Below are 12,801 nucleotides of genomic sequence, written 5' to 3'. Positions count from 1 at the left end.
CAGAAAAGGTGGTAATACTGCTGTCAAGAGGGAGCCTAATTCAAATTCCAATCACCGAACATCTCAGCGTCGTGACCTTCTCTATGAAAATTGAATGTGTTGAATTCGGTGAGCTTGAAAACGTCTTCAGTTCAAACATTCTTGGAGGCAAATAACAAAAGAAGCAGTTTACCTTTGAGGTTAATAAGGGTTCTCGAAGAACACATCTTTCTAATTTCCTAACATGTCTGATCACAGAACACTGACAATATGTATACAATTGTGCCATGTCACTTTCTGACTTTTTTTGTAAGAGTATTTATGCTACTGACTTTAAAGCATCAAACTCCAACTTGCTGGGGGGTGGGGTCACTCTCACAGCTCTATTCTTGCATTTTCCCATTTCAGCACAGAGAAACATCTTTTTCAGTGAAGTAAAAATGCACAGTTTCACAGGACAGTGTTACCTTCTGAATTCCTTACAAATATAAGAGAAATGCACTCACAATATATGAGTGCTCACTGAATGATGGGCTGTGCTCAATCAGTGAGTACCCGTTGATGGAGCAATTAGGTGTCAGGTGTAAAGAAACAGGAAGTCATGACAATTTAGAAAAAAAGATTCAAAATGCATATGATGAATATGAATTGAATAATGCTCGTGACAAATGTGGCAGGCCTGTCCCAAAGGACTTCCCCACAAACCACTTCTCAGCAGTCAGATGAAGGGCAGTGAGGATCTGGAATAAAGGCACGGGAAGTGGGTCCATCCTCTCTTGAAGTGGCTGTCTACTGAGTTCATGGTACAATCCAGAAGCATCAAAGACAGCCAGTAGCTTGTGCGGAGTGCTAGGGGGACATCAGTCAGAGACCCACTGGGCGAGGTGGGGGCAGATGGACTCCAGATTTGAGGCAGAGTACGGGGAGCACACTGAAGGGGAATGAAGCATCAGTGACATGGTCAGATCCGTATTTTTAAGAAATCCCCCCGGCAGCAGAGGATGGGAAGCAGGAGAAGGGGGCCAGAGGGGCTGCAGACAGGAGCCAGTCAGAACTGTCCAGAGGAAGGAGGCGGCGGCAGGGCTCGGAGCAACTGCCTTTGGGTCTGGATTTCTTAGTTTCTTCGAGCATCAGGTTAGAGCTGAAACACCTCTGGCACAGAGGAAAGCCAACCAGGCTTTCTTGTCTCGTAAATGAATAAAAGTCTGGGGCTCTGGGGGCACGGAAATAGCAAGCAGAGAATTCAGCCCCATAAAGGCTGAGTAGCCTTGGGCACGTTACTGTACCTGCCTGTGCCTTAAGTTTTCCATCTCCAAAATGGGAATAATAACAGTACCCACCTCTTTGCGGGATTTGAGAAGGTTCAATAAGGGCACAGACACTTTTCGTTCACATAACAATTATGAGGAGGGTGTCTCTGGGGATGGAGAGAAGCATGGATGATTTCAAGAGATGCTGACAAGGTACATTGGGCTGACCTTGGAGACGGACCAGGTGTGGAGGGCGAGGGGGTGTGTTGAGGACGACTCTGGGCTTCCGGTATGACCACTGAGAAGTGGTTTGTGGGGAAGTACACACTCTCTTCCATCACTCCCTCTTTTGCACGTCAGGCCTGAGCCAAACCCACCACAGCAGCCCCTGCAAACTAGCTGTGTGCACGCACACATCGGGCCTTACCCCTGTGGCCAATGATTTTTGAACCAGCAGGGTGTCACAAAATTTGTCACCTCCTGAATACATATCGCACATAGTTAACAATACCATGGTTACCACAAAAAAATTATATTTAGAAGCAAAATGTATTCATAAATAATGCTTAATTCTGGGGGCTAAAGGAAGCAACACTATTCCACTTGGAAGACACCGATTTATCCATTTTAATGAATATGCCACGTTTTCAACATCTTTCCTTCTGAGTGCATACTCCTTTGTATTCATTTCTTTTATGCTGCAAAAATAATTTACAAACAATGCAAAAGTAGAGGAGCATATCGAAAGTGGAAAAGTAAATGGGGAAGTCGTGAAAGTATGTTTCCAAAAACGGACTGAATTTGCACTCTACTGATTGAACAGAAACTAAGAAATCAGAGGGCCAACCATCTGGAAGCATTAAGTCAAAACCACTGCCCTTTCAGGACCTGTACTTTTTCAATTACTTAATGACGTGCCTTGTTCTCTCTTTTATCGTCCGGTGAATCCTGCTCATCTATAATTCTGGCAGCTGAATCTTCTTTACTGACCTCAGCGTTGCCGTCAGCATCCGCTTCAAGCTGTAAGTGAAATAATCTGGCCAACCAGGCTATCACTTTGTATATTCTTGGAAGCCAGGGGCTTTTTCTTTTTTCTTTTTTTTTCTTTTTCGAAGATTTTTGTTTATTTATTAGAGAGAGAGAACACAAGCAAGGGGAGTAGGAGAGGGAGAAGCAGGGATGAGATGCGGGGCTTGATCCCTCATGACCTGAGCTGAAGGCAGACGCTTAACCAACTGAGTCACCCAGGCGCCCCCCAGGGGCTTTTCCTAATAACATTTCAACTTTTGATTCCAGTATCCTCATCATTTTTTCAGCTTATTTTTTCAGTTGGCTAGAGGTCTTCATATGTTATTTAGTAAGCAATCCTGGCCCTGGGTTTCCATTACTTTGTTTCAATTTTCCACATGTTGGGTAAACTACTTCCCCACTTTTTCTTTAAGCCCTGTTTCTCCTGAAACGTCCATTCTACACAACTGCAGGATAGAAACAGATGTTGGAATGAGTGCACAGATGTGGGAGAGGCCAACTCTTAGCTTCTAACGACTTCCTAGATATGGACCAAGAAGTGATATCTATCTCACTGGCTCTAGTATAATGTGCTGGGATACACCAGTGGGGCAGCACGAAACTTGCGGCCTTTTGATAAATGTGCGAAAATTATTCTGACAACCCAGGAGGCACTGTGTTATGGGAATATCCTCCAGGTGGCGCTGTGAGCCGAGCAAGTACGGGGAGCGGGGGGAAGAGGGGAGGGCCTGCAATTTGTTACCCACAGTGTTTCTTCCTGTCCGGTGGGCAAACAAAGATGGGAATGGGAGACAACTTTGCCTCAGGAAAACAGTAGCAAGGGCAGTCTCAAGGTCTCTGCTCAGGGCTGTGATGTAGGACAGTGACTATGTATGTCTACCCTGGTCTCAGATAGGTGAGAGGAAGCTGTGTTTCCATGCGTACAGGGGTAGGAGTTTCCTAGGTCCACATATATACTTGGGAAAAGGTGGTCTGGGGTTATGGTAAAAGGAATTCCCCCACAGATTCACCCCCGAAGGAAGCCAGCAGCCCTGCACCGAGGGGAAGGCTGTGAGCACCCCCTAGCGGCGGGAGGGGGTGTGGCTGCCCCCAGGGAACCCAAAAGCCCCCAGAGAGAGCCAGCTCTTAAATCCCCCATGCCCAGGGCCAAGGAGAGGAATCTTGTCATCCTTCCTTTAGCACTCTGCCTACCCTGCATATTCGCACACCCTCACAGGACCTACTACCGGGAGACGTCCGAAGCGACACCTAATAATGAGTGGCAAAGGAGCTGGAGCAAGGAAGGAGGGGAAAAAACCCACGATGTTTATTAAGTCTCCTCCTCCACAGCAAATCCTCCTCCTCCCCTTCCAAGCCAACACAGGCCTGAGCTGGAAGAGGGAGAAGCTCATTTAAACCAGATGAGAGGTTGGAGTTTGGGTCGTGACAAACGCTGGACTGGGCTCTTTCATCCTGAAACTGATCTGAGAACTTTCAATTATTTAAGACTAACTGAAGAGGCGATGGGTCCCATCTGAGATTTCATCCCAGCGATGGAAAGGAGAACTCGGCCAGATGAGTTCTCAGGGCACGGGAAAAAGAGTACACACACTTCCTGTTTACCCCTCATGAATCCAGGGCAGAAAACAAAAGGGCTCCACATAATAGCCTTCAGGTTTTCTGTTTGCCCTTGGACTCGCTGCCCCTCAGTTCAGAGCCCGGGTTCCAGGGCCAAGGTCAACTGCACTTACTCCGCAGCTGGGCCACTTGCAGGTCTACGACTCCAGGAAGTTTACTCAAGCTCAGTGTACCTCAGTTTCCTCACCTATGGATAATGACTCCTTTACTTCCTAGGTCTGATGTGGGAATTCCGTGAGGTAATACACTGAAAAGTGCTCACGTGGAACTCGGCACCAAGTCTGCTCAGTAAATGTGAGCGGTTATTAAATTTCGTCCCCAGTGTCCACAACTTGGCATTGATAATCACCATCATTAGATTTCAAGCTTTACGGTAACTGAATGATCTTTTGTCTTAAAATGATTCCATTACTCTCAAGCGATAGTGTGTGTGTGTGTGTGTGTGTGTGCGCGCGCGCGCTATTTCTGTCAAAGTGGATGGACTGTGCAGTTTCTGTCTGAAAGGTCATTCGCATGACCCCATTTTTATTTGAGTTACAGAGAAAATATGTGGTTTCAAATTTCAAAGCAAACAGTTATGTGAGTGAACCAGGCTAGAGTAAATAATAAAGTCATTATTAAAAATGAAATCAAACCTAAAATTGGTAAGAGAAAAATAGCAAGTCAAATCTCAATCCATGATGGATTCTTTACTTTAATGTCATTCTCAAGGTCATTTAGAAAACATATTCACATGCTTCATTTTCAGTTTGAAGTCAATCCATTATTTAAAAATGTTATGGGTTTCTTTTAAAATGTCTTCCTCCTATTTAAGACAATTTAAACGAAACAGTGGATCAGAGGGAAAAAAAAAAAAAATCACATTTCTGGCTCAACATTCTTCCTTGGCTGAAGGTAAAGAAAATGTTGCTACAAGAGGGCCACCAACTTGTTCCAGTGTGGGGGAGCCCTGCCTTTCACCTGAGATTATAGAAGTCAAGGCTGAGCATGTAGCCGGCGCCAAAAATCATTGGCCAATATAATGGCTTGCTTAATGAAAATAACTACAAGTAATTAAAAAGTACTTGTACTTAGGGCTACTAGAATTCCTAATGAAAATCCAGTAGGACTGCCTGCCTTCTCCAAACAAACATAAAATGATCCCACTTTCTATCCTCTCCTCTCCTAGAGAGAGTTTTATGTGGCTTTACATTCAGCTGTGAGAATGTGGGAGGCCAAGGCCAAATTCTAAATGAATTTTGAGTTCAAGGGACCACTGTCCTTTTTTATAGACTAGTATACTCAAATCACAGGCTTTAGAAGACTTGCTAGTTAACGTGGGTCTCAGTGTTAGCTGGCTCCCCTAGTTAGGCAGACCAGGAGCCTAAAGATCTTGCAAGAGCTCAACGATCTCACAGATTATGAACTCTGATAGCAATGTGTGTTGTTCATGGAGATACTGCTAAGAATGTCCCCACATCCATCCTCACGATTACCCCCGGAAGGCTGCCTGATGCCCCTGTATGAGCGTAGAGGGTAAGTACTTGCGAGTGGCCTCTGAGAACCCGGCCAGAATCCAGGGCTGTGCGCGGATCTGGGCACCCTGCCCCCAGTACTCCACCGATACCAATTCTAAGCATCTGCATTTTGCATACTGCTTTTTCTTCTAGCTGTGTAGACTTGTACTCCAAGCAGTGCTAGCACGTACATACAATAACAAAGATTAAGGTTGGCAATACAGACCAAAACTTCATTTCTGAAAATATTTTTAATTTCTAGGGATCAGCCTTGGGGTAAAAGGATATTTACTCTGAAATACACATTACAATGTGAGAGAGAGAGCGAGCGAGTGAGCAAGAGCAGAGGGGAAGGGAAGAGGGAGAGGGAGAAGCAGACTCCCCACTGAGCAGGGAGCCCGATGCGGGGCTCGATCCCAGGACCCTGGGATCATGACCTGAGCCGAAGGCAGACGCTCAACGACTGAGCCACCCAGGCGCCCAGTTTTCCATTATTTTTTAACAAGAGTTGTTTTGCTTGTGCCAAAACATGGTTGTTGGTGTTTAGTGCTTCATGATCTCTCAGGCTTTTGATTTTAGGCATAATCCCTAAGCCTACAAAGAGAAATATGGCAACAACCATTTGTGGAGGGGAGGGGGCTACCTTTCCTTTGCCAGACCTCAGGCTAGATGGGATGGATGCCTTATATTTATCAGCCTTGCCCAACAGGTATCATTTGTCCCACTTAGCGAAACACTTAGCGGTCTCACTTAGCGGGGAAACTGAGACTCAGAACGTTTAAGGGACTTGCCTGAAGCCGGTCAGCTTGTTGTCAACCTCAGGGGGTGGCTGTATTCTCAGCCTGTGCCCTTGCATCGCTCTGAACAGTCAAGGAAACATCTGTCCCTGGACGGAGGGACGAGGGGCTGGGTCTGGGCATGAGCCAGAAAGGAAGGGAGGAAAGAACAGCACAGGCACCCTCCTTGCCACCCCCAACCTATGTGATGCCAGGCCCCAGGCCGCTTTCATAACAAAACCTCCTTCCTGCAGTGGTAGCAGAAACTGCGACCCCGCTGTGGGGAGAAACCGCAGAGAGCGGTGCTGGCTTGTGCCAGAGAATGAAACAGTGAGGGGGGATGAGAGGCAGGAGGGATGTTCTGAAAACCCGGCGAGATGGCCTTCATAACATATGAAAAAGAGGCCCCATAGATCCAATTTGTGGCACTGACTATAAAAGCTCGGGCTGGTACGGTTCTCTGAGGGGATCTCAAAATTTCACTTCACCCTCCTTAGTGGAAAGTAATTATTCCAATACCTTGCTAAGGAAATTAGAAGTTCTTCTTAACGCCGGAAAAATAACAAGCTAGTCATCAGCTGATGAGGTAACAACCAGACTCTGTCCTGATGAAGCCCAAGCCCCGCTCTGGGCTTACCTGTAGAGGGGCATGAATCCTTCAGACCACGGAGACCCACTCACTAGGACAAAGACAGCTTCCTATAGCCTCCCTGCCCTCAAGGGAGCTGCCCCGTAAAGGGGCATGTTTAGGCAAGTTTATAGACACAGAAGGTCTAGAATGCAGGAAGCACCAGCAGCCTCCTCGTTCATTCAGAAAATGTTTACTGAGCATCTACTAGAGGCCAGGCAGGGAAGAAAATGAGCCACTCATATGGCGCTCACATACATGTCAATAAATAAGAGCAATACAGAAAATACATAGTCTGGTGAGTATAGCTGCTAAAAAGAAAAAGAGAACAAGGATGTAGCAAGGAGGAAATTACCTGCTGACTTCAGTAGAAAGAGCCTGGTCAAGTGTCTGCTGGGGAGAGACTGGAAGAAAGACGAGACTGTGTGCTGGCGGCTTGTTTCAGGAGCTTTGAGAGGAGGTGCCGGCTGGAGAAGTGGGATCAAGAGAGCGTTGTTTTCCTTTTTTTTCTTTTTCTTTAAGATGGTAGAATTGACAGCACATGTGTATGTTGACAGAAATGATACAGTAGAAAGAGAAACATGCGCACCATGCGGGAGAGAGACTTCACACAAATGCACTGAAAACGGGAATAAACACGAGAACCACACACTTTAACACAGGTGCCGAGTAACGGCTTAGACGTGTCGGAAGGTTGGATGGGACGTCTTGTAACTGGCCTGTGACACTGGGCCAGTTGTCTAAATGATGACGGCTCTAAAGGAATGGCAGGGGGGGAGCACTGCTGTGGGTCAAGGTGGTAGGTTACGGACCCCTCGGAGCCCGTGGGTGGGCATGGGGCAGACGCTGCAAGATGCACAGAAAGCTGCTGGTGTTGCTGCGAGAATGCTCCTAGACCGCAGTGAGTCAGCAGCTACCTTCTAGCACAGATTACAGACTGCCACAGAGGCCAAACCTGATAGTGACAAGAATCAACAACTCTCCCCGTGAATTTAAAGTTTACCAATGGGAAATCAGAGACCCCAGGGAAAAAGAGCTCAGAATTCACAGAGCATATAACAACAAAGGCAGGAAGTCAATCACGGGACAAATACCGACCAAGCACCGACCCCGCGCCAGCCACCTTTGTAGGTGCTGGGGCTACTGACGTGAGTGTGGCATCCACAACATTCCAGCGAGCAGACTGCACAATTCAGAGAAAAGGTGGTGAGATTTGATGTCTGGGTTCTAAGGAAGAACAGCAAGGGGGCAGAGCCAAAGACCAAAAGTCAGAGAATACTAACTTGTAACCATTCCAATGGTGAGTGGGGGAAAGTCGTCTGAGAGAAACAGATTACAGAGGACCATATGGGCTAAGTAAACAAGGAGGGAAGAAGCAGCTCAGGTGGCTGCATCCTCCAGGTTCTGGGGTTCCCACCCTGGCTCCACTCTTTACCACCGGCACCTCCTTGGCCTTCTTGCTCCTCACCTGTGCCATGCAGATGGCGCTAGGATCTACCTTAGCACAGGTGGCCGTCCTTGTTAGCCACTGTTCTTTTTGATGAGCTGGAGAAATACCGTCAGAGGAACATCAGAGACTGCAGAGGCAACGTGCAGACTGACTGAAGGAAGAATTTTCGAACAGTTAAAACTATCCCGCACTGGAACTAACTCTTTTGTAAAGAGTGAGCTTTTTCTCCCAGGAAGGGTCTGTGCAGACACAGGCTTACCATCTGTCTGAGAAATTTTAGAGGGGATTCCTGCAGTGGGAGGGAGGGTGCGGCAGGTGAATGTCAAGTGCCTTTTCAATAAGTCTGTTTCTCTGAAACGTTTCTCATTGCCTAGATTTAATTTACTATGTTCAAAGTAAGAAGACAGGAACAGGAGGACAGAGAAAACATAAAGACAGAACATGAAGTCAGCAGAAACGTTTGAAGATAAACTGTCCTAAGTTATTAAGCTCTGAAAGAATAATTGAGTAGACTACATTAAGAAAGTAAGGGGGGGGAGGGCAGAGGGCGAGAGAGCATTCTCTCAAGCAGACTCCCCGCTGAATGTGGAGCCTGACTCGAGGCTGGATCTCACAACCGAGATCATGAGCTGAGCAGAAATCATAATTCAGATGCTTAAAAGACTGAGCCACCCAGGCGCCCCAAGATTGCTGGCTGAAAGAGGGGAAGGAAGAGGGAGCAGGATATCTTGTCAACCATGGCCACGGAGACCCAGCTGTGCCTTGTCAGCTGACCACCTTTCTTCCGCACTGTTCTAGTAGTTCTGGATCTGTACCATAGTTGATCTCTCACATTCTTTATGACCCCAAAATTCTCATACTCCTTACACAGCATGTTTCCATATACAGACTGTGTAGAATCCTTCAAGCAGTGCACAGGCTCTGAAGATGCCCCATGAGTTTATGGGCTCACCATGGAAATCACCATGTAGGAGCCATGTCTTGGATTAAGGAATGATTACAGGGGCAAGGAAGGTGTGGTTGATACCTGGAGGTCAGGGGTATCCTCCGGATGTGCTCAAGAGCTGGATGTTAACAATGACGCACTGCATTAACATTTGCATATGGAGTGTCAGCTTATTTTTGAGATCATGTCATCCCAAATTCTTTCGAAAACGTTTATCCACAACTGCAGTTTAGAAATGGGAGTCATTAAATCCTGCAGTCAGGACCTCATACGCCTGCAACAGGAGGCCACTGGCTCTGAACTGAGAGAGAGCATCAGGAACCACTCACTGGATGCCATGCCTATGTTTCCAAAATGAACATTTTGATTCATGTAATTTCCCCCTCCATTAGCTTAGAGGGAATCTAACTCTTCTGTGATATTCTTTTTTCTTTATTGATTTCTAGAGGGAGGGCACTGGATTTTTCTCTTTTGTTTAATAGTTTTAAAGACAAATGGAGACTTTTAAAGGTTCACCTGTTTTACTTACTAAGGCTCTCATGATCTCTCCAATTGTTTCTGGAGCACAAGGGTTAGAGCCTTCTTGTGGATACAAGTATGTCTGGAAAAATATTTCAATAAATGAAGCCAAAAAATATATGTAAAGGCGAAATGACACCTTTTATGAAGCTACAATTGACCATTAAATTGAAATTTATCTCACGGCGAAACAGGAGAAAAGAAACTATATAAAAAAACCTATTGTCTATCTCAGAAGAAAGTATCTCAGTAATCCATTTCCAGTCTTTGGACAAAGAACTACTCAATATTCAACTTCTCATTTTTCAATGTCAGTTTTTTCAAATATTATGATAAATACTATAAAGTGACCTACTTCCCCTGACACCTACGAAAAGTAATGTGTCATTCCAAAATCCATTTCTTTCACTTGCGGGGCAAAAGACAACACTTCCATAGTCATCCCTCTCTGAAAGATGGGAAAGGCTCTTCTAGATGAACCCCCTCCCACCCCCCCCAAAAAAAAGTTATTCTGAAAAGTATCTATTAAATGTTGCCTTGTTGCTGATTAATATAATCTTTGGGCCCAACTCTCTAGCTAGAACTAGAATGTTATGGTATACTGGGAATAATCAAATACAGCCTTGCAGGGGATGGTGCTTGGGTGGCTCAGTCGGTTAAGCATCTGACTCTTGATTTCAGCTCAGGTCATGATCTCAGGGTTGGGAGATCGAGCCCAGAATCAGGCTCTGTGCTGAGCATGGAGCCTGCTTCGGATTCTCTCTCTCCCTCTCCCCTACTCCCCTGCCTCGCACACTCTCTCTCTTTAAAAAAAAACAAAAACAAAAACAAAAAACCAGCCTTGCAGGAAACCAGGTAGCAAAATGATATAAGGATTATGGTGATTTTCAAAAAGTAGGGTTATCTGAGAAAGAAGGTGTGAGTCCCTTGCTGACACTAAGGAAGACGGCAAGACCTCTGAATGCAGGGTAGACTCCGGACTCAAGTTGCAGGTTTCAGTCCTGCGTCTGTATGCTCTGGTCCTGTGACCTTGGGTGAGTAAATTCCCTCCACATGCTTCTGCTTTTCTGTCTATTACATGGAAATGACAATAGCACCTTCCTCCCATGGTAGCTGTGAAGGATAACACAAAGGATGGAAGGCACTGAGCATGGTGCCTGGCGTACAGAAGCTATTGTGCTCATATTTTACTTAGTAAAGGTGTTATTTCTAATTGAAAGTATTTTTTTTTAAAGGCTTATTTATTTGAGAGAGAGAGAGAGCACATGTGGGCATGCGAGTGAAGGGAGAGGGAGAAAGACAGAAAATCTTGAGCAGACTCCCTGCTGAGCATGGAGCCCAACAAGGGGCTCGATCGCATGACCCCGAGATCATGACCTGAGCCGAAACCAAGAGCCGGATGCCTAACCGACTGAGCCACCCAAGCGCCCCTCTAATTTAAAGTATTAAAAAAGTATTTGGTAGTGTTGGAAGATCATTTCCCTGGTCAAGTCATCGTTTTCAAAACACATGGTAATTCTAGATGTCCTTGTTAAAAAAAAAATGCATGAAAATGGAAGCTGTACTTACAAAAAAAAAATCTTTCTGGGATTTTGAGAGGCATTAAATCTGCTTAGCACTTTGGGGATAATTGACATCTTTACTAAATTGAGTTTTTCAGTTTATTAATATGGCATGTCTCTCCATTTATTTAGATCATCTCAGATTTCTTTGTCAGAGTTTTACAGTTTTCAAAATACAAGGCCTATATGTATTTTGTTAGCTTCACCCTTAAGTATTTTGTTTTTTTAGCCATTGTAAGTAATAGTGGATTTTTAATTTTAGTTTCCATTCACTCATTATTAGTATATAGAAATAAAATTAACTTCTGTATGTTGATCTTGTACCCTGAAACCTTGCTGAATCCGTTTTTTAATTCTAGAGTTATTTTGTTTTGTTTTTTAATTTTTGGTAGACTTTTTGGTATTTTCCAAGTAGACAATCATGTTACACAATATAGACAGCAAAGAAGAAGCAGGTAGAAGCAAAGTAGGTTAAATGAAACTTAGTGCAAGGCGGGAAGAGTATCAAGCCAAACCTCCTATCAGTTACATGCAAACACACCCAAGATCCTTTTAAAACTTACATGGAAAGGTAAAGGAACTCTAAGAGGCAAAACAATTTTGAAAAAGAAGAATATAGTGGGAGGAATCACTCTCCTCACTTTCAAGACTTATCAAATAGCGACAGAAATAAAGACTGTGATATTGTGGAGGGACAGACATACAGATCAATGGAACAGAACGAGAACCCAAATATACTGCAAGTATCGTCACAGACAAGTACAGTCAGCTTATTATGACAAAGGTTCCAAAGTGATTCAATGAAGGAAGGATGGTCTTTTCAACAGATGGTGCTGGAGCAACTGGACATCTATAGGCCAAAATATGAATCTGGACCTAAACTTCATAGCTTATGCAAAAATTCAGAAAGGATTGTAGATTTACTTGGAAGACACAAAACTATAGAGTTTTAAGGACAAATACAGGAGAAAATCATTGGGATTCTGGGGTTTGGTGAAAGGTTCTTAGATATGACAACAAAAGCATGACCCAAAAAAGAAAAAAAGTGGACTTACCAAAATTAAAACACTTTTGCTCTATGAAAGACCCTGTTACTAGGATGAAAAGACAAGCTACAGACTCAAAGTAAATACTTGCAAAATATATATCTGACAAAGGACTCATATCTAGAACATATAAATAACTCGAAACTCAACTTTAAAAAAAACAGCCCAACTGGAAAATGCAAAAGATATGAAGAGACACTTCAACAAAGAGGGCATAAAAAGGGCAGATAAACATGTGGAAAAGATGTTCCACATCTCTGGCCATTAAGATGACAAAGAGTTATTTCTAAACACTTGTTAGGGCAACTAAGATAAAAAAGGTGACACCACCAAGATCATGCTGGTTAGGATGCAGAGAAACTGGATCACTGTATGCACTGAGTGGGAATATTACGTGGTAGAGACACTCCGGAAAACAGTTTGACAGGTTTTTTGTTTTTTTTTAAAAAAGAAGCTAAGTGTAAACTTACACAGAACCCAGAAATTGTACACCTGGGCATTTA

General features: G+C 44.5%; 1 protein-coding gene across 5 annotated transcripts in view; it reads right to left on the bottom strand.

Moving 5' to 3' along the window:
• The window catches only part of FAM110B (family with sequence similarity 110 member B), a 148,949-nt gene that overhangs the window by 7,602 nt on the left and 128,546 nt on the right, over nucleotides 1–12,801 (bottom strand). The gene's annotated exons all lie outside the window — the stretch shown is intronic.

Source organism: Leptonychotes weddellii, chromosome 4 (genome assembly GCF_054177405.1).
Source record: "Leptonychotes weddellii isolate Sample4059 chromosome 4, ASM5417740v2, whole genome shotgun sequence".
NCBI classification, from domain to species: domain Eukaryota; kingdom Metazoa; phylum Chordata; class Mammalia; order Carnivora; family Phocidae; genus Leptonychotes; species Leptonychotes weddellii.
Note: the sequence above shows the minus strand (reverse complement) of the source record. Positions and strands in the feature narration are given on the sequence as shown.